We start from the raw sequence: 24,294 nt of genomic DNA, 5'->3' as shown, positions 1-24,294 counted from the left end.
GTATCCTGAACACTAGCTTTTGAACATCCAAAAATTTTCGAAAGATTTTGCCGTCAAAGTAACATCGTACACAGCTTTAATTAACAAAATTGTGCGATTCAGATTTCAAATTTATTTTTCAATTACCAGAATGTTTCCGTTTTCATTTTTTCTTAAATTCTGAAAGCAATTCCGATAATTGGAGTTCAATTGGAGTTGTACTGTCATTTAGTTGTCTATTCATTGTTGTCTTTAGGGTGTAGATTTAGGGCTTATTTTGTTTGTAATTGAAATTGGGAATTTCCCGTGGGAAGATTTAATAGTTTTTGGGAGGATTTCATGCTTTCAGGCCTTCAGTAAGCTGTCATGTATTTGGCTTTATTTCGAGACTTACAGCTCTTCTGGGCTTAAAAATCCCTTTGGGCTAATAAATTGGTTATATAAAATTAACAAGATAGAATAATTCCTTTTTATTACTCATTAAAGCGGTAAAAAACAAGTATGTCACTGTATTTCAGAAACTTTCAAATTTTCAAAGATGTTACAATACAATACAATATTTAAAAATTTTAATTTGCGTCATAGAACCTTTTAATTCTACAGTTTTCGAAAATAATTTTACTGCTACTCAGTGTCACAATCCCATCTATAGTATTAAGTAGAAAATATTCAGTATTTTATATAACAATTTTCCAAAATGAATGTATTGAAAAATAGTTTTTTACGTCAAAGTAACATCGTACACAGCTTTAATTTCATTGTTTCTTAGATTCGTAAATGGCATTATAATCCCTTTGCCCGTATTAGTAATCTATAAATGAATAACTGGCCGCAACTTTCCTGGTTCTTACGTATTAAATCAACCCAGGGAAAAACGCCAAAATTTCAGCATACGCCACGTGCATAAAAATTATTCAAGCAACCATGCGCATGGCAAATATTCAGTTTCTAACGTCATCCTTTTCTTATATGTGTTCTATTTGTTATGTTCAAAGTTTCAGTCGCTTTCATAGAAAACGTACACTGCTGGCCATTGAAATTGCAACACCAGGAAGGAATGATCTCACGAACGTCAAAGTCACAAGAAAGAAAGCAGAAGTTTGCATATGCAAATGATTAGTATTTCAGCCCGATTAGACGGAGAACGATGCAAATGGTCATTTGGACACGTTTTCGGTCCAAAGTGAGCAAACGCTGCACTCAGCGTTATAAGGTATTTTTCTCGCCTTCGTGGTGTGGTGGTCTGCACGTTGGGCGCGTATTCCTGAAGTCCGCGGTTCGATTCCCGGTGAAGGTGTTGCATATTTTTCATCTTTCCTGCGTCCAAAGAAAATACCTAATGGCTCTACAGTGGCGCCCTTTAAAAAGGGGAAGTATGTAAGGTATTTCTCCCGCCTTCTTAGCGTGCCTTCGTGGTGTAGTGGTCTGCATGCTGGGCGTATTCCAGAAGTTCGTGGTTCGATTCCCTGCGAGGGCATTGCTAATTTTTCAAGTCTCCTGCTTCCAAAAATACCTAATGTCTCTACAATGTGAATAAAAAGCTGGTCAAAGACATTTCTGTAAAGAGAAAGATTTTCGTTGGATCCGATATTTATGATTAAGCTTCTCAAGAAATTCAAGTCTTGCAACGTAACCCCTACCGAAAACCAAAAACCAACAAAAGCCCCTGGCGTTCATCATAACAGTCTCTTGCGTCCTGCAGAAAACAGAGACATCATAGGCGTGATCGTTCTAGCTAAACTCGATTTAAGGCTTTAGTCGTTCTAGTTAAATAAACGGTATAACGAGAGGCCACTATGACGAGTACTGACATAGTTCAGAGCATCTAAGACAGCTGAGATTTAACTCTTCATAAAGAAAACAAGAATAAAAAGAAAAAAAAATCTGAAGACTTACGCCCAAAGGGGCATATTTTCAGCGTTTTCTGTATTAGGTTTACTTATTAAATATCATGTTCTTTGTACTGAAACCATAAAATTCAATTCAACAACAATATTGCAAAATAATTCTAAAATGAGCGTATCTTTAGAATTTCTCATACACAGTCCCGCGAGCTGGAGATAAAATTTTTTTGTTCCCTCCACAGTTTTGCCATTGCTCGCTTCATGGAGTCATGGAGAAATCATGGAGTTTCTAAATCGAAAACTCATAAATGCTTTACAACATATGAAATAGAAAATAAAACAAAAACCACATTTTGACTTCCAGATGCCCATATTCGGGTGGAGGATTACGCTATTCAAAATTAGATGGCCTTAGGTACAGTTGTTTTATGACAATGCGGGAAACATGCATACATTTAAGCAGATGCTTCATTATTTAATATTTTTAAATATAATATAGAGCGATAATATTGGATGGCAACAATTTGAAGAGTGATACGCCGTTCATAGTGATTCGACGCAAAATGCCAAAACGAAATTAATATCCCTTGTGGGGGAACACCCTTCGGGGCTAATAAAGCATATAGCAAACCTCAGCAAACTCTATAATGGCCTTGAAGCGAAAAAATCACGTGATCCAGATGGTCAATGCTTTTTTGAGGTAGTGTGTGATTCCAAACCCGTGGTCGTGAATGTTTTGGATATATATTATGCCAGTAGTGTTATGTAAGTGCATTATTTTGCTATTCTAAGTGATTTTAAATAACTTAAGCTTCATGCAATGATAAATAATAGTTTTATCTATATTTCGGTTTATATATTTATCTATATTATATTGACTTACTTTGAACATTTTGCGTAGTATTGTTTGGAATATTTATTTGGTATACTACATTAGGAATTCTTTATTTTGATTACTTCTTTCTAATAACATATTTGAATACAGAATGCTCGACACTGCAGTGTATTTGGTTGAAAGTTCAATTACGACAAAAACGAGAATGTCACTATTTACTCTTTACCTAAATCACCTAAAAGAAGAGCTGAATGGTTAAGGAAAATTCCGCGAGATTTAAGTAAATTAAAAACCCCGTAATTTGTATAAAACATTTTGATGAATCTCAGATAATTATTAGAAAGTGAGAAGAAGCCTCGTTTTAAAAACAATAATAAATTTAAATTATAATTTCATCATCAAATATCAATGTCCCTTTAATGTCTCTTTTACCAGATTAGATAAGGATTCTAGCTTTACCTTTGTGAATATTGATGATTATTCAAATTTACTAATTAATGATTTTTCTATAGAAAATGTTCCTTCTGATATTTTACCAGTGCTAGTTTATGTTTCAGGTTATGCTTCCATGAAAGAATTAAGGGTGGTAAAATGCAGTATTTGCCAGGACTGGTTGCAAAGTGTACATTCGGTATATATAGCAGATGATATTTTTCATTTTCTTAAAGAATAGATAAGGGGGAAACTAACTTTACCATCTGAATATGGTATCTATCACTATATCCGTTGCTTTACTAACATCTTCAATTGTACATTTCTTATTTGGTGAAATTCTTAAAAACATAGAATATATATTTCTTATACCAGGAAAGCAATTAGATATTTTATATAAGTTATCTTGCATACAGTTAGGTCGAATTAACTTTAATTTAATAGATTCTTGCACTTGTGGAATGACTTTGCAAACCCGGTTAGAAAATATCTGTTTGATAACTTGTAAAATAACTTTAAATAATAATACAAAATATAAAAATGACAAAATTAATATAAAATATTCATATAAAAAGTTAAAAAATTTACCAATTAATTTCAGTTAATAAGTCATAACTGTTTATTTTTATGGGTTGATCTTTGGATTATGGTAACTTGGCGATTTTTTGGCGAAAATTTGGCGACCAACTCTGCTACAGCAACCCTCGATTTTTTTTCGCCGCCATTTTGTCTTCACGAAGTAAAGACATGTTTCTTTTCTTTTTATTTACTGAACACACTTTCCAACAATCTACTAGCTGAATTACACTTATGCTAGAAATTTTATGTAACAAAACTGCTTAATCATGACAAATATTAACTGCAAAATTGGGAAAAAGTGCACAATCTCAGACTCCTTGCGCGTTTTTCAGAATAGCACATACACATAAACCATGTACACGTCGACTTATTTTTACTTAAAAAAAAACATCCCAGAATTGCACAAAAATGGCATTTCGCACACTCTTCACTATATCCGTGTACACTGCTTTTTTCTCATAAATTAGAAAAATTTCACGAAAATGCATGAAAATTTTGTGAATCTTTAAACCCGGTAAAAAGAACATATATGAAATTACCTGATCGCGAAAAAGTATATACCCTTTCCAAAGATGAACATTTCCACGTATGAAATAAATAAAATATCCAAAAATGTTTACCTCTAAATTATCTATTATATTATAAACGTCACCAACGAATTCATACCGCTAACATTACAAATGGTTACAAATACTTAGTGTCAAATATTTAAATTATTTCCATGCACGTTTACTTCCACTCAAACGTATACCAAATTCCTACAAACATATAATTCACAAAATAACTATCATTTAATTAAAAGATAATTAAATTCAAAAACACTACTTAAAATACAAATAAGCACATACATTAAATTAATAAAAATTAGATTACAATCCTAGTTACTTTAAACTAAATCATTGCTAATAACAATTTTCCAATAATACCATATTACTTTATTTACTCCTTACATTTAGAACAATGCATAAAAATAATATCCTCAAATAATTAAAAATACTAACTTACCTAATCTTCTTCAGAATCTTGATTACGTGGCGGATACACTTTTCTTATTTCCTCCGCTAAATAAAAAGCTATCGTATGTGCGCCTGTTTCAGGATCTTTAAAATCATACTTATAGTTATACACAGGAAGATGTTGAAAACCTTCATCCTCCAAACAGACTTAATAAAACTTAATAAGCAATCTTTACTTCTATATCGCACAATCTTAAAAAAACACTTATTACTACCCCTTTCAATGCCACTAAATACCCATTTCGAATTCACTTTAGATACGGCCATGGGATCCAAAAATTAACCAACACTGTTTCACACAACACAGAATAAAGCTAAATACAAAATTTCCAGATTTTTTCCAGATTTCCCCCCTTTTCCGATTAAAGAACTGTAATTCGTCCATTAATGTCACATGACATATCTCATGATCTCTCATTTTCCTCACATAAAATAATGCGTAATCGGAACTGAGTACTTCTGACATTATTATGAAAGTCCTAGGTAGTAACCTTTATCGCCTCCAAAATGTCGCCAAACTACCAGTTACCATATTCCAAAGATCAGCCTTTTTATGTATGCTTCTGCATAAATTATGTATAATATGTAGGATGCGTGTATATGGTACAGCTTTAAGTTTTATGAATCTATTTTTTATAGTTGAATAAGCCTGTAATTTGGAGACACCACTTAAAAAAAAAAAAAAAAAAATCTTAGGTGGTTTGGAAAAAGTGATGCAACATAAAATTGGAGCTGGCACAAATATAAGAATGTCCTTTTTATGCATGTAATTAACATTTAATTTTTCGAAATTTTCTTGAAACATTTATTTATAGCATAACATGCATGTAAGTTTATCTTTATACACAAATTTTCTAGTATTTAAGGAATTTTTAATGCATTTCCTTGTTTTGACAAAATTGTGATCTGCAAGTTTTTATTAGGGAAGTGATGAGAGATGACTATGGATATTTGCCTTTTAAAAATTTATATAGCTGATGCGATGGTAGCAGCATGGAGTTTTACAAAATATTCTGCCCTTAATATTTATTTTAGTATTAAGGAAATCTAAATAAAATTTACATCCATAAATCTATTGAATTTTCCCCGTTTTGTGGATTTTATATTATTTTGGAAACAAATTTGATTTAGATTACACATATGGATTCCATTTTTATTAAAACTGCAGATATAATGTTTGTATGTGGTGATTCTCGATGATATTTTTAGTTACATAAACAAAGTATAATTGTTTTAAAAATTATTGAAGATATACATTTTTACCGCCTGTAAAAATATTGCACTATGAAAAATTTAATGCAAGTCATGCGACCTACTCACGTTTATTAATTTTACTTAAATTTATTTTAAGAGAAAACGGAAATATTTTCGGCAAGTTAAACTTCACGATTATAGTGAAGAGAAAAAGATCGACTATTTCGATCACGTGACCTTCCGAAACTGATTTCGCTTCAAGGCCATGATAGAGTCGGCCATGATAGCAAACAGAAATGCAAATGCTTGTTAAAGACAATAACGTTATAAGGTATTTTTCCTACGTTCTTAGCATGCCTTCGTAGTGTAGTGGTCTCCACGTTGGGCGCATATTCCAGAGGTTCGTGGTTCGATTCCCTGCGAGGGCACTGCTAATTTTTCAAGTCTCCTGCTTCCAAAAATACCTAATGTCTCTACAATGTAAATAAAAAGCTGGTCAAAGACATTTCTGTAAAGAGAAAGATTTTCGTTGGATCCGATATTTATGATTAAGCTTCTCAAGAAATTCAAGTCTTGCAACGAAAAAGTGGACTTTGATGGATTAAGAAAATACCTGTAAAAAGAGAGGACTCAAATTGTCTCGAAGAAAAAAGAAGAAATTGCTTATAAAATAAAATTGTTTTTGGGATTGCGAGAACAAAGAAGAACAAGAATCTCTTATCGTTCGAACAAAATTGCCAGAAACTGGAAACTTCGACCAAAAAGTCAATGAATCATTTGAAAAATATGTCGAGAGTAGAAATGATTTTAAATTTCAAAGAAACGACAGGTTACTTTAAAAGCGAACAATGGGGAATTCGGATTTCTAAAGCTGCTTTCTTTCAGATGGAAAACAATTCGGAGACCATTTCTAGAAAGGCTTTCGCTTTCTGAAATAAATAATGGAATTATTGTTATAAAACGGTATTTATGAATCATATTGTTGCATTCCACGGATCGTGGATTTGGAGTGACTGATGACAACACTTGACGAAGAATCAAAACACAATTTATTCTCCAGTATTTCGCAGGAGAGTTCCAAAGTACAATCGACGAAAAACTACGATCAATACTAATACGAAACATACAGCAACACAGCCTTCCGGCTATCAGGGTATAACGGCGAAGACAACTTTACGGCGAAGCACTCCCGACTTGGTCGATCTACACACTCTACGAATCTACGATCTGTCGGAGCTCCACACACACAAGATACTTTTCACGATAAACTCATGATACACACTATTCCGCGTACAGGAGTGGTTTATATAGCTTTTGACCTGCCTATGAGAATATTCTGGGGAAAGCAGGTAAGAATTCGTTCTAGATTGTTCTCGCTCCGTCTACGGCATATCGCCAATTTTGTCACCAAATGAGCGATTTCGCGCCAAATGTGGTGACCTTGCCTTTCCTTGCCACTTTCTGGCAAGCCTAAACCCGATTTGCAGGGAAGCTATCTTAACGCAGGTGCGAATTTCGTAACAATATGCATTTGCGCATATGTACGAACAAACTATGCGTTTCTTGAATGTATTTATACGCTTGTTACCATAGTTCTAATTGAAAAGTCAGCATATTTTCACTAATCCCCTCAAAATACATTTCCCCAAAAAGTATGCCTAATTCGAAGTTCACTTCAATATCCTTTTTACTTACTTGTACGAAGTAAAGGAAGTATTGTAATCGTCAACATTGTTGGGTATCATATTTCAACGAAAGTATCCATTTTGACCGCTATCGAATGCAATTTCATGAATGAATTTCACTTGCTTGACATCTTTAAGTACGGAGAGAATAGAGGACTCTTTTCCCAAAACGGTTTCCAAAAGGGATTTAAAATGGATTCAGAAGAGATTTTTTTCATGACGTCTGTACGCACGTACCTATGTATATATCTCGCATATCTCAAAAAACGATTAGCCTCGTACGTTCAAATTTTGTAAGTAGGACTGCTAAAACATGTAGTTGTGCACCTCCCGGTTTGGTTGCAATCGGCCCCACCAATATATATATATATATATATATATATATATATACACCTACTGTGACAGTCGGCTCCGTGAGTTCAGTTTCTTTTATTCTTATATGTTGGTAAATTGGGCATTCTTTTTTTTTGTTGTTTGCTTTAAAAATGTCTGAATTATGTTGTTCCTAACTTCCGGTAAAGAGTTTTATTCCTTTAGTTAATCCGCATGCGATAGTTGTAGAATTATCAACAATTTAACAAGTCGTTTAATAACAAGTCGTTTAAGTGTGGCTAAGCCTAATTTTTTTACCATAACAGCTATATTTGTTTACATTTGAAACTTAGCAGAATAGCGAATTAAATCAGTTTCTTCACCTTCAGTGTCTTTTTGCTGAGTGGGACCAAAAGTAAACTTTCAGTTTTGTGCACCGAAATCATCCGTCCTAAGCCAGCTAATCGTTGTGTCCTTTGCCATAAAATCTAAACAATCCAATCCAGTATCGTAATATTTTAAATTTTCTTTGATAATTAGATGATGAAATTACGATTCCTAAAAAAGAAAAATACAAACCTGAAAGCTTTCAGATTTTTTATATTGCCCAAAAGGGAGTTTAGTTTAAGAGCAATATAACAAAATAATTTTAAAATGAGCTTCTCTTTATAATTTTCGATACACAGTCTCGCGGGCTGGAGATAAAACTGTTTTTTTTTTCCTTTTTTTTCCGTACAATATTGCCATTGCTGACTTTGAAATCGTCGAGTTTCTTAATCAAATATTCTTTGACAAAATAGCAAACAGATAATGAAACAAATTCTAAATTTCGGCTTCCAGATGCTCATATTCGGATGGCGGACTGCGTTATTCAAAATTGGATTGCTGTAGGTACCGTTGTTTTATCACAATGCGAGAAGCATACATACATTTATGCAGGTGCTTTATTATTCAATTCCTTTAAATATAATACAGGGCGATAATATTGGGGGGCAACAATATGAAAAGTGAACCTACATTTATAATGAGCCGAAGCAAAATGCCAAAACTAAATTAATAATTGTTTACTAATAAAAAAGATTGTACTTCAGTAACTAAATAAATATACATTTTGTTTTATTTTACCTCGTAATTGCATTTTGGCGCAGAACGGGAGATTTTTATCGAATTCCTGCATCCTACCAGTCGATCCAATTTTTCCAATTATATTTCAGTTAGGTGTGGTTTTGTGAGCATTTTAGTAATTGTCACAGTCTATGTCTCACATTTTGAATTATAAGCTAAAAATGGCCAATTTTAGCAATGTTGTGAGTAGAAACGGACGAGAAACGAAGCTTATTATGTCAAACGGATTAGCCGAGCGGTCAAATAGCCCCCCCCCCCCAAAAAAAAGAAAAAAAAAATTCTCGTAGCGATTAAAAGGGCTAATCCTGGAAATGCGCAAATAAAATGCAAAGCTGTTTTATTCATAGACTGCAATATGTGTATAGTTTCAATAAAATTCGTAGGACCTCTGGAAAATCACAAATTCATGTGTCTCTTGTTAACTTGCTTTGCTGTATATTACTGGTTTACAAGTATGCTCTTGCAACAACGAGTTTCTCGTAATTAGAATGTCGTACATGTAGTTGCATTATTTCTCTAAATCTCATTATGATAAAAGATATATTTTTTTAAAATTTTACCCTCCTCTAATTCCTCTACAACAGGGCTTCTTAAAGTCCTTTCAATCGCAACTCCTTTTTTTTTAACCGAGATTTTTTGCGCGACCCCATACATTAAATATAAAACAAAGATATAAAAATAAATATCCTCCTGTAAATATTTTACTGCTTTGGTAAACAACATACATATTGTTACGGTTTTTGTATTGATTATTGATTTAGCTATTTTTAAATAATTTTTTTTTTTTTTTTTTTTTTTTTTTTTTAAAGAAAAAGAAATCCTCGTGCACCACAAAGTATCATACGAGACTTACAAATCGTAAGTGAAAAAGGCAGAACAGTAAGTAATATCATCAGTTTTCAACAATACAATGAAATCATAACAAGGAAAAAAACACAATTAAATTCATTAAAACCGTTCTATACGTGCAATGCAGCACGAGAATTATTTTTAAGAGAAAGCTAAGCCGAAAAATTAAAAATACAAGAGCACGTTCCTTTAACATTTCATAAATAAATATCTCTCTTAATTTATATGTAATTCGAAGAAATGTTAATTGACTAGCCGGTTGAGATCAGCAATTTTCGACCGGTGGTACGCAAGAGAAAAATAGATCGTACGCAAAGAAGCAAAGTATATTTAATTATTAAGTTAAAAAATCTCGTGAATAAAAAGAACAATTGACAGAAATTCCCTGTGATCGAACTCAAACTGAAGATTTCAAAAATAACACACTGGTTAACTTTTGGCTGAACGGAAAGAAAGAATTCAAAGGCATCTAAAAAAATCCATCAAATTTTTATTGCATTTTTTTACAAACTATTTGTGTGAACGAGGATTTTCTTCCACGTTATAATTGAAAAATAAATACCGAACAAAATTAGAAGTGGATCCTAATTTACGGTTAAAGCTAAGTGAAATAAGACCAGAGATAAAGAAATGCATCTCTCTGGAACAGAGCGAAATTTCACACTGAATTTTTAAACAGAGCGAAATTTCACACTGATTTAGGTGTTATAACTTAAATTTTGATAATTAAAATAGTAACCAATTTTGAATCTAACGTTTTTATGTGTGCATATTTAATACCGATTGCCAATTGATTATTATTATCGCCCTGTATTATATTTAAAGGAATTGATAAGTTCTGCAAATTCTTCAAAATGGCAAAATATGCATTTTTTATAATTAATTTGAATAGAGAATTTGAAAAATAATCGTTGTAAAATGCAGCGGTAGATTTTCAGTTTTTGTTTAGATGGTACACATTAGTGAAAAGGTTGAGAATAGCTGCTTTAGATCAGAGCTTCTTAAACGGTCTTCAGTCGCGACCTCTTTTTATCACTGAGATTTTTTTTACGTCCCCTGGACCCCCTAACATTTACGAAAATTTTGTGGGACCCTATAAGAATTGCAGAAATCCGACACGCGCGTGAGTAAAACTGTCCATTTTCACTTTTACTGTAATATACTATGGCAGTTTTTGGTCTTTAATTTCTTATTTTAAGACATATATCTATGTAAAAATTTTAAATAAATAACAGAGGAAGTGACAGCGTCACGTGCAAAGCAAGTAAAATGAACGATTATAAGGTATTTCTCCCGCCTTCTTAGCATGTCTTCTTGGTATGGTGGCCTGCACGCTAGGCGCGTATTCCAGAGGCTCGTGGTTCGATTCCCGGCGAGGTCGTTGCTGATTTTTCATCATTCCTGTTTCCAAGAAAATACCTAATTTCTCTACAATGGCGCCTGAACTAAAAGGATGGCGGATGATAATTCTCCACACCCAGGATTTGGCGATTGGTTTCCCTAAAACCCCCAGTCACCCTTTAAAAGAGGGAGTATATAAGATATTTATCCTGCCTTCTTAGCATGCCCTTGTGATGTGGTGGTCTGCACGCTAGGCGCGTACTCCAGAGGTCCGTGATTAGATTCCCGGGGAGAGCGTTGCACATTTTTCCTGACTTTTGCTTCCAAAAAATACATAATAGCTCTACAGGCTTATATTATAAAAAGAATACGTCGAAACGTTTTCGTTTTTTCCTTTGCCTTTATTGTCTTATCTTTATCTATTTTCAGATACATTGCGTAAAAGTATTGGGTAATTGTAAAATTATTATAATAAGTTAAAGAAATATAAAAATTGCTAAAATTTTTGGAGACCCCTTGCTGCAGGTCTCGCGACCCGCTGTTCAAGAAACCATGCTCTAGACCAGTGTTTCTTAACCTTTTTGGCACAATGAACCAACCACTTTAAAAATTTTAAATATGTCACGGACCCATCTGCGAAAAAAAATTGCTTAAACATAATTTATTACAAAATATATTCTGTTTTATTATTTAATTATTTTAATATTTTTATTTCAATAGTAAAAAAGTTTGAAGAAATTAAAATTTTTAATGCGAAGGCTGTTGCTGCTTTTCCATGATTAACAGATTGAACTGAGTCATGGTTTTCGACAAAGCAACGCGCATATCATGTTCGACATTCAGTCTATTTCGATGTTTTGTTTTTATTGTGACAAGTGTGGAAAATCCCACTTCGCAAAGATATACTGTAGCAAACGGAATAATGACTGCCATAGCTCCTTTTACAAGCAATGGGTAGGCTTCTTTTAAAGAAGACCAAAACTCTCTAAGAGTTTTTGAATCGAAATCCATTTTTAACAAGGACTTTGTTTTCAAATCAATTAGCTCATCTTTGGCAAGGTTCATGTCATCCATACAGTCAATATCACAAAGAAAAGAATTACGAATCCACAACTCATCTTTTATATTTATTCCATCCGAATTGAAGGCCCACCAGCGGCCGAGCGTTAAAGTCGCTGAACACTGGTAATTCGGTCCGAGGTTCGAATTCCACGAGCGGGCTGGCTGCATGGGTGTTTTCGTGGTTTTCCCCATGTGTAACGTGTATACGAGCCAGTTTCCCTTAGAAAGTCCTCCACGAAGGCATCCCTCCCCTTAGGCAGATAGCCCTCGAGGCTTTGCCGTAATTTAATAACCTAACCTAACCATCTGAATTGAAATATTTTTCAAATGAAACTTGAAGTACTTCCAGGTGTTCACAGCTTTCATTTTTCAAGTTATTCAATAACAAACTATCTTTCCGAGATCCATTTTCAAAAAGCAGTTCGTCTAACATTTGAAAGTTTGCATATATCCCATTTTGAATTCTAATTTTCCAAAGTGACATTTTCAATAAAAATGCCTGTAGTTTCTTCTCAGTGGTATCCATAATTGTTGTATCAGGCCCTTGAAATGAAAGACATATATCGTTCTTGTAGTTAAAAATGTCTACCAGGTAAGCCAATTTACATATAAAATCTTTTTTATTGAAATATTCGAAGAGTAAGTTATCGTTTTGTTCTAAAAAAAGTGATAATTCTGTCTTCAACGTGAAAATTCGTTTCAAAACCTGCCCTCGTGACAGCCAGCGCACTTCCGTGTGGTACAGTATACCTCATGTTCTGCGTTCATTTCTTGACACAGTGTTTTAAAAAGACGATGATTAAGAGCTCTACTTCTAATAAAATTCACAGTTTTAATAACTATTGACAATACTTCTTTTAAGCTGGTTGGAAGAGTTTTTGTAGCCAGTGCATGTCTACGTAAAAAAAAAAAAACAATGTGTAACAATAACATTAGGAGCCTCTTATTTTTACCAAATGGGCAAAACCAGATTTATTGCCAAGCATCGCAGGTGCTCTATCCGTACAAAGTAAATGAAGTTTTTGTTTCCAGTCAAAGTCGTGTTTGGAAAAGAAAACATTTAAAATCGCTAAAACATCAACTGCCTTTGCAGTTTGCAAAAGAGGCTCACAAAATATGAATTCTTTTTTTATAGTATCAGCAGACACGTAAGGAACAAAAACAAGAAGTGACTACAATTCGAGATGTCTGTAGTTTCATCCAGTTACATACTAAAGGGAAATAGCGATGCTTTCAATTCATCGATGATCTGTTTCAAGATATTGCAAGAAATTTCAACTATTCTTGAGTGTATCACATCCTTGGACAATGGAATAGCCTCAAGTTTTTTTCTCTGTTCTAGTCCACAAACTAATTCAACCATTTCCAGTGGACATGGCTTAATTAATGTCTCTCCAATAGTATGCGGTTTCTTACTTTTGGCAATACGATATGCAACTCTGAAAGATGCCCCAACCAAAGGTTTTTGTGAAACACCAAATCCAAGTTTGGTTATTAATGTTCCAGATTTCGAAAACTGGACTTTCTTCTTTGTAAAAAGTTCTAGATCTTTAGATTCATTTTCAGGATGAAGAGATTTGAGATGCTGTATCAATTTTGCCGGTCTCATACTGGCGTTTGCCAAAACTTTTCCACGCAGAAAGCATTGTGGCTTTTCAACACCGTCCGATTCCTTCATGCAGCAGAATCCGTATTTTACATAATTTTCATCATACTTCCTTTTTTTTGGACTTTTTGGGCTACAAAAAAAATCAAATAATCAAATGAAACATTAAGAACAAACATTAAGACAAACAAACACACACACACACACACACACACACAAAAAAAAAAAAAAAAAAAAAAAAAAAAAAAAACTTGAAAAAAAGTACTTACCAAATACTGAATTACAACTTATGAAAAAGTAAAACAAATATTTTGGTTTAAAAATTTGCAAGAACTTTGCGGAACTGATTTTAACGTCACTTTATTTCCAAGTGAAGTAAAATTCAAAGGCTACTTTGCGTTCCTAAAAATTTCAAATGTTATATGGTTTGCGAATGTTCGTTTCCTCGTATTGTGGAGGTCACAATTATTTGGAAATGGCAGACAGATGGCTTCCAGAGGTTGCCCGTGACAAAAAAAATTTTTTTTTAAATATTGATGCAAACATTATAAAATTAGGAGCAGTCAGTGGACCCCCAAAATATGACCCATGGACCCCCAAGTGGTTCATGAACCACAGGTTAAGAAACACTGCTCTAGGCCATAATGGCCTAAATTTGCTAAAAGAAATTACATCACTTTCTTCTAATTCCCTTTAAAACTTGTTCGTGGCGATTCATCACAAACCGGAGTGGCTTCTATAACTCCTCTCAGAAATCAGTCTTCGAATGCAAGTGTTGGGGGAGTGAGAGTAAGATTCTCTCTTCCTTCAAAAATAAAAATTAAATTTCAATGGATGGGGAAACGAGAGCCGTCACTTCTCAAAGAGGTAAGCAGAATAGATGGCGCTCCCGGCAACTTCGACAACTCCGTATGTCATAGTCTGAAGGACTCGAAGAAGCTTGGAAATGAAGGACCTTATATTAAAAGCCTCTCGGGCAAAATGTTTGAGCAAATATCCGCTATTTAACTGGCGGCCCGACCGACGTGAATGATTGCGGAGACGCCATACAAAGTCACTCTGCTCCACCACATAATAGAAAAAGACGAAGAGACAATGGCAGAAGATTAGATTGCAACGCTCTGGGCTTCTTTCAGTAGGCACCGCCAACACCTCTGCGGTTACGTCAGACTTTTCTAATTTCGTTTCTTACTTTTATTCGTTTATTCTAGATAGGTGATTTTTTAGCCCTCGAAGCACTGTCTTTGTTTTATTAGGTGGGTACGAAATGGGATTGACTTCTCTGTGTGTCTTGTACATGGGAAATGTGTAAGGAAATGAGAAAGAAAATTTATCTTTCAAAGATTAAAGCTTTTAAAGGACCGTTTCTAAGAAGCATGTCCAATTTATCTGAAATTTAGATGCACTTGGAATAATTTTTATTTTATACAAAAATTTCAGTACTTCAATTTTGATTGAGATTCATTGAAAGATCTTTCTGACTGTAGAGACATTAGGTACACTGCTCAAAAAAAAAAAAAAAAAAAAAAAAAGACAGTTCTATATCTCCCGTTCTACTGGGTCGATTGACAAAATTCAAACTGCGTTCTTCGTGTCTCGAAGGCGCGACTTAGGATATATATTAGATTTATATATAGCACTATTCTAACATAGGTATTTTGACACAAAATTGGACTTTTTCTGAAATAACATACCAATTTTTTTACATATTTCGATTCTACAACTCAAATTACGCCTAAATATGAAATTTTGTAAAATTTGGAGCGAAATTTACGGAGAAATTCACAAATTTTTGTTGGCACTTTTTTTTCAGTTTACGCCAAGAATAGTTCACTTGGCGAACTTCTTAATATATGCCAACCTAGTTTTCTTTCCCGTGAGAGGGAAAAAAGTCACCATCGTTCCTTTTTTCCAAATAATATTCTTTATATTATATTTTTAATTATAACTTATTATTTTAAGTAATTTTTTCTTTTTCGAATTTCATTTTAATTGTTTAAGTTGCATGGTTTTTTTCGAATAACTGTTTTAAAAATTTCTATTTACCTATTCGAACTGCATAAAAAAGGTGCAGCGTTTATTTTTTTTCAAATAGTTTTCTTTATATATATTTTTGTTATATTTATTATTTTAGGTAATTTTTAAATTTTTATACGTTTATTTTAATTGTATGTGTTGCATTGTCTCATCAGATAATTGTTTTAAAATTTTCTATTTATTCCTTCGAACTGAGCATTTTAAATATATTTATGAATATAAATTTTCCAGAATTTTATTTTATTTATTTGAATTGCGTTTCTTTCGGAAGAATACTTTGTAACCCAGACTACGATGTGTTTGAAAACTGTATATATTAAAAGAGAATATACAGTAAAGCACAGTTAACACGCCTTTCAATGTGTTAAGTTTAGGATTATGTATCCTTAGATTGCCAATAGATGGCGGTAGTGTTTGTTTGTAAAAAGAAACTGTGATGTCATAATTATGTATATGTATCAGTTCGTCTTTGGTGTTCGTCAATAAACGTTGTGTGGAATAACGCTCTTCTGTTTATTACTTTACATTTGATCCAGTCTGATTTATTAGAGACTTACATATATTTTGTTTATGGTGCCTACAAACCGGGATTATTACGAACCAGAAAATCGACAGACTGGATAGTTCGAAAATGGAGGGCGTTCTTGAACATTTGAAAAAGAAACGATCGGTTGTAAGACAATTAACTACGAAATTGATAACCAAAGTCGAAACGAATTTAGCAATTAATATTCCGCTAAATGAGAAAATTGAGATAATCGAGGATTTATATGAACAGCTGATTGTAAAAATCAACGAACTGAAAAGTTTAGATTCAGAAATAGAAACGAAAGTAACTTCGGAGGAGATTGAGAATGAAGTTACCTTAAGTCAAGAATACCAAGATAAAACTGTTATATGGAGAGGAATAATGCAACGATTTTTGAAGAAGAATTCGGAATCTTCGGTTCATCAAAACAAAACGGCTAATGTTGCACTTCCAGTTGAAACGAAAACAGTGAAGTTACCAAGTCTGCAAATCGGAACGTATTACGGAGATTCATGTAAATGGTTGGACTTCTGGAACCAGTTCGAAAATAAAATTCGTAATCATAGTGGATTGAGAAAAACTGAAAAATTGGCGTACCTAAAATTCTTACTTGGCGGTAATGCTATAGCTGCCATTTCCGGTTTCGCTTTAAGTGACCAGAATTATGATTCCGCAATAGAAATATTGAAAGAACGTTTTGGAAGACAAGATGTTGTTATCACACCGCATATGAATAAATTATTATCTCTTGAACCAGTGGGGAACATTTCAAATGTTAAAGCACTGCTTAAGCTGTACGATGAAAGCGAAGTCAACATTCGAAGTTTAGAATCGTTAAATGTTACTTCTGGAAGTTATGGAAATATTCTCTGTCCTATCATTTTGCACAAATTTCCAGAGGAATTAAATTTGGAATTTAATCGAAAAGTCGAAAAATGGAAGCAGGATTTGATATAAAGGAACTTATAGAATTCTTAAAAAAGGAAGTTGACTGTCGACAAGCTGCAAGTTTAATGAACTCTGCGAAAACGAATCAGAAACCATACATTCGTCAAAATGAACAACGCACGAGAGCTTATCCGAATTATAAACCAAAAGTTCCGACTGCTTCAGCTTTATCAACAATTGGATACATGTTGATGGATTGGATACGAAATATAAATGTACTGAGGTGAACTCTGAAGAGAAACGCAACATTTTGAAACGTACAGGAAAATGTTTTCTATGTTTTGGAAGTAAACATTTAACTGTTTGTAAGAACAAACAGTTTTCCTGCAAAAAGTGCCGCGGTAAACATCATGAAAGTGTGTGTGTAAATCCCACATCAGCTGTCTCCAGTGTAAAAAATAAGGAAACCGAAACATCGGCGGAAATTGTTCAAAATTGTTCTGCCAAAACTGGATCTAATATTATGCTTCAAACAGTGTATGCTGTGGCTGAGGGAAGGGCCGTCTTAAGGAATTCGGCGCCCATGGGCTACTAAAAATAATGCGCCCTTCTTCCGAAGAAAATACACAGAATGGCAAATGGGAGTCGGAAAAGTTATACAAAACAAAAGTGTCAGAACTAGAAAAAAACTATTTATTACTTTTATAATAAACTGTTATCTTTATTGTAACTTTTCTTTAAAGTCACTTATTTAAAAGATGGGTATAAATGTTTACCCAGATTTGAGGGGATTATCTCAATAATGACAGTTCCGATCAGTTTTTAGTCTAATCCTTAGAACTTGATCGGAACTATTATATGATTCTCCATCAGTGCATAACATAAACAAAAATAAAATTTAATTAAATAAAAAACCATTTAAGAACAAAAACACACCTTAATCTAAACAAATGTAACTTATATATTTACTTTCCTAGCTTTTTCTTTGGCAAACTGATCAATAATATCACTAGTATTTAAATTTTCAAATAAATCTCTTTCAATAGACAAAATACTTAAATCATTGAGTTTACTCTGTCCCAAAGAAGATCGTAAGTAATTTTGTATTCTTTTGATTGCTGAAAATGATCTTTCGCCACTGCAGTTTGTTGTGGCGATACTTAAAAATATGCGCAGTGCTGCGGTTACGTTTGGAAATGTAGATTCAATTTTTAACTCGATTATTGTCTTTAAACTTAGTTCTGCGATAGATATATTTTCGGTATTTTCCAATAAATTCACATGTTTAAAATGTAGGCATTCTTCAATAAAGTTGTTTTCTAAATCATTCTGATATATTTCGCACAACTTTGCAGCATTATTTCTAATTATGTCTTCATTTATATTTTTTAAATTAACTAGAAACCCAAATGTTGAATAAATGTCAACATATGCACATTTTCTCTTTTGTACTTCTGCTAGAATTTTATCAATAATAGCATAATATGTTTTTATGCGGAATTCGTCATTTGCATCAAGTTGCACTTCTTCCGACGTATTTTCGTCGAACTGTCTTTTTCTTTTCCGTAACCGTTTGTATTCATAACAGCCAGATAATTTTATACCTTCTGATTTGTAAAGGTTAAACGAATCTATATTTCGTTTCGATTGTACAAATTTTTCTAAAGAAGCATATAATGAAACAATACATTCAATTGTAATATCAACTTTTTGAAGCGATGTATTAGTTTTATCGATGGTTTCCAATATTTCACTCCAAAATGCTATCATAATAGCAGTTTCCAATGAGTTGAACTCATTTAACAACCCCTGGGCTTTAACTTTTGTTGCAGGCTTTTGAAAATTATCTTCGTAAAGTTTAGTTAAAGCATTTTTAAAATTTTCATAGCCCGAAACCACTACATTCACTGAATCAGCTCTTGCTGACCAACGAGTGTCGCTTAATTTTTTGGGAACTTTATTTTTTGCTGTTAGTGTATTTTTTAAAATTTCCCATCTTGATGTTGATGCGGCAAAGAAATTGTATAAGTTTTGTAGAAACAAAAACAATTTAGTTGCTTGTATGCAGCATTCAGCTGCCGATTGTCCAATTAAATTTAAAGAATGTGCCGCACAGGGCACGTAAATGGCAAGATTATTTTTAGATTTAATGCGTGCTTGGAGGCCGTTATATATACCCGACATATTAGAGGCATTATCATAAGATTGTCCTCTACAATCTTCCAAACTAATATCTAAATCAGATAATAGCTTTAAAATACAGTCTTGCATTTCTGAGCTCTTATGGCCAGTATTCTCCAAAAATTTTAAAAACCTTTCAACGGGTGTTCCATTTTTATTGACATATCTTACGACAATGGTTAATTGATCCATATGGGAAATATCGGGCGTCGAATCTACTATAATAGAGTAATATTTTGCCTCTTTTAGTTCCGTGATAATAAAACATGTAACATTTCTGCCCAATATTTTTAGAAACTCATCACAAATATTTGCAGATAATAAGAAATATTCCCAGTACCTTTATTTGCAAAATTAAATATATGTTGTTGCAAAATAGGGTCAAATTTTGCTAAAAGTTCTAAGCACCCTAAATAATTCCCATTATCTTTATCACCAATAGTTTGATTTTCTCCCCTAAAAGCCAAACCCCTTGAACTTAAAACTTTTATGACTTCGATGATACGTTCTAAAATATTTTTCCAGTAATTCGTATTTTTTTCCATTGATATAATAGAATAATTTTTGAAATATTCCCATTTTTTTATGTTTTTTCGCGGGAAAAGGCAATTTTTTTCAATATGCATTTTTTTTGTCCACTTTGATTTTTATAAACCGTTCAATATACTACCTAATTTCTTTATACCTTAAAGTAAATATATTTTTAAATATAAAATGAGAAAAAAAGCCAATTTATTTTTTAACCTTTTAAAATTAATAAATATTATCTTGCTAAATGCCATTTTTTTATTATGCGTTTTTTTTTTTGTCCACTAGTGTATGTAAAAGGAAAAGCACTTACCTTAGGAAGATAATAATATAATTTAATAATTTACACTTAATTTTCAATTTTTAATTCACCTTATTCAGTCGACAAATACTAAAATTATATCAATTTTACTTTTGTCGTGCAATCTATATTAAGGTACGCATCAGTGACCCCTTTATGTTCCTATCTTTTATCAGGATTGTTAAAATAATACAATTTACGTTTAGATAAATGAATATGCCCTGGCGACGCGGTGAGTACAGCTCCGACAGTTCAAATGCGACTGAAACAAAAGTACGATCGGTAGGGTGTTACTCCTATTTCGCGTTGCCCTTCTCTATCTATCGTTTTTCAGCACATTTGGAAGAAATAAAAATCAGTTTAATATTTTAAGAAGTATTTTAATTTAAAAATAAGTAAAAACTAATAAAATGAAAAATAAATTTTTACTATATCGCAAATAAAAAATTGCCGCCTCAAAAGGCTTGCGCCCTGGGGCTATAGCCCATTTAGCCCTGTGTTTAGGGCGGCACTGCTGAGGGCAGAAATAAGAATTGTATTGTGAGGTGTCTTCTTGACGGCGGTAGCGAAATCTCTGTAATTCGAGAAGATTTATCAAGAAAATTACAATTACCAGTGAAAGGAGAAACTGTTTTAAATCTGCATACCTTCGGCGAAAAGAACGGGAAGCACTGGCGTAGAAAGAAAGTTGAACTTACGCTCCGAAATATTAATGATCCTGAAAAATTCATAAATCTCGAAGTCATTGAAGTACCAGTCATAACAAATGCCGATATACGAGTACCAGATGTAAAAATAAAATCCAACCTCCAAGCATTCGGCATCACTTTCGACAGAATGGGGGGCTGCGGCGCCGATGGAATGAGTCATATTTCCGTTTTAATCGGCGCGGACATTATGCGGAAAATAGCAAGCGAAGAAATAAAAAGGATAAATAGAAATGCCGTAGCGATGAAAACCTTGTTTGGCTGGTGTATACAAGGCAAATTTTCTTCATCAGACTTTCAAATCCATGATGCGTGTTTGAACGTAAGTGCAGAAGAGAAACTTCTCTAAAAGCCGGCGAATCGTTTTGGGATATTGAATCTATAGGAATTAAACATATTTCTGACGAAGAACAAAATGAAAGGCCTTGGAAATATTTAACAACTCGATTACACAAAAGGGTGATAGATACGAAATTAGACTTCCATGAAAAGATCAGAATGTGACTTCAAGAGATAGTTTTAAGAATGCTGAAAGACGATTTTTAAATCTGATCGAACAATTTAAATCAAACTTGAACTTTTATGCGCAATATAAAGAAGTGATTGACTATCAGTTTAAGGAAGAAATCAAAGTAAAGGTCGATCTTGTTACTCCATCTAGGAGACGAACTTACTACATACCTCACCGTGCTGTCATCCGTGAAGATCATAATTCTACAAAACTTCGCATTGTTTATGATGCCTCTTCAAAGGAAAAAAATCATGAATTTCTAAATGATAATTTACTACAAGGACCAAATCTCCTTCCTGAACTTTTTGAAAGTTTTAATAAATTTTCGACTACATCGAATTCCATTTACGTCAGATATTGAGAAAGCGTTTTTGCAAATTTCTGTTGCACCAGAAGATCGAGATTCAATTCGATTTTTGTGGATTGATGAGAATTCAAGTTTGAGCAATCCGAGAATTCAAGTTTATCGGATGTGTCGTGTAATTTTTGGAGCAAAATCAAGTCCATTTTTGCTGAGCGCTTGCATTAAGCATCATTTAAAGAAATTTGAAAACATCTATCCAATAACTGTAGATAAGTTAGAAAACTTCACGTATGTTGACGATTTTATTTGTGAATCAGATACGGAGGAGGAATATCACGAAGCGAATGATATAATGAAAAAAGCATCAATGACTTTGACCAAATGGAATTCTAATTCGGATACCGTAAAAAACCAGTATAAATCAAGTGAAAACTTCGTTAGCTTTAAATTGCCTGACTGTGATTCCCCCTCAAAGATTCTTGGACTTCAGTGGGATACAATTAAGGATATATTCTGTTTTAATGCACAAGACGTTATTGATTTCATCCAGTCAAATGACCAAACAAAACGTTGTGTTTTGAAAGCCGCTTCAAAAATCTTTGATCCTGTTGGGTTTCTTGCTCCATATGTTATTCAAGCAAAAGTTCTGTTCCGAGATTTATGGCTGAAAGGTGTTGATTGGGATGAAATTATACCACCAGAATTGCAAGACAAGTGGAACAAATGGTGTAGGCAACTATGTGATCTACCTAATACCCAGATACCTCGGTGGTATTTTCGTGATGTTGATGAAACGCCTGAAACACTGGAACTACATTGTTTTTGTGATTCATCTCAAAGTGCTTACGGAGCAGCAGTGTACGTGAAATTCCGTAGCTTAAAATATTGTGGAACAAGTTTAGTGATAGCCAAGAGCAGAGTGGCTCCTCTGAAAAAATTATCTTTACCAAGACTCGAGCTCATGGCAGCAGTGTTAGGTGCAAGACTTGTAACTACAGTCCGTGTGCATTTTCCTCAAGCTAAGATTCATTTATGGACAGATTCTCTTATTGTGCTTCATTGGATAAAGAACTCACCACGGCGATGGAAAACATTCGTACAAACTCGAGTGTCGGAAATTCAAGACAAAACATCCCCGAGTATGTGGCATCATTGTCCTGGCTCAGATAATCCGGCCGATAAAATCACACACGGTGTTAAAGTGAGTGATCTTGTAGATCAAGTGTGGTGGCATGGACCTCCATGGCTTCATAAAAATGAAATAAATTGGCCTAAAGTGAACGAGCATTGTAACATAGTAGATAGGGTTGAAGAAAGAGTTGTGACTCAAGTTACTAGCAGTGTTCAACCTTTACAACCTGTGTTAAAAATAGAAAACTTTAGTGACTTACGTAAACTTTTAAGAGTCACGTCATATGTATTTAGATTCATTAAGAATTTAAAGTGACAGAATAGAGTGATTGGTCCTGTGACCAGAAATGAAATATGTAATGCTATGTGTTATTGGATTATCTTATCACAAGGTGAGCAGTTTTTTGCAGAACTGAATGATGTTAAATGTAAAAAACCATTGTCTCATAATTCCAAATTGTTTGGGTTAAATCCAGTAATGGATGAAAAAGGTTGTTTAAGAGTTGGAAGTAGATTAGTGAAATCATCATTAGATGTCGATGAAATTGAGCCTATAATATTACCAAATAATTATTTTTCTCGTTTAATTATTTTGAATTGTCATGAAAATGTACTTCATAGTGGTGTAAATGAAACTTTAGTGCAAGTAAGAGGGAAAGTTTTGGATTTTAAAAGCTAGACGTTTTGTAAAATGTGTGTTACATGATTGTAGATTTTGTAAAAAATATAATGCTAAAGCTGGACGCGAGATATCGGCTCCTCTTCCAGCTGACCGAGTGGAGAAAGCTAAACCATTTGAGGTAAGTGACATACATTTCGCTGGCCCTTTGTATTTAAAGGATGGTACAAAAGTGTATATTTCATTGTTTACCTGTGCAGTGACTCGAGTCCATTTAGAATTGTTATCGAATTTAAGTACAGAGTGTTTCATTCAAGCCTTACGTAGATTTTTTGCACGTAGGGGTATTTGCAGAGTTATTTATTCAGAAAATGCTAAAACCTTTAAAACTGCTGATCGTGAATTAAAATATTCGTATAAATTGTGTAAAGATGAAAAATTTCTAAATTTCCTTGGGAAAAATGGGTTTGAATGGAAATTTATTGTAGAAGGTGCTCCTTGGTGGGGCGGATTCTGGGAACGTTTGGTAAGATCTGTAAAAACTTGTTTAAAACGTATCTTAGGTGAAGCTTCTTTATATTATGTAGAACTGTATACTGTCTTAGTTGAAGTTGAAGCTGTTATTAATTCTAGACCTATAACTTATGTATGCAATGAACCAAATGAACCTGATCCTCTTTCACCATCTCATTTTATAAC

This window comes from Stegodyphus dumicola, chromosome 1 (genome assembly GCF_044657685.1).
Source record: "Stegodyphus dumicola isolate Sdum_Otavi_A_Nest chromosome 1, ASM4465768v1".
In the NCBI taxonomy this organism is placed as follows: domain Eukaryota; kingdom Metazoa; phylum Arthropoda; class Arachnida; order Araneae; family Eresidae; genus Stegodyphus; species Stegodyphus dumicola.
This window is presented reverse-complemented; position numbering follows the sequence as displayed.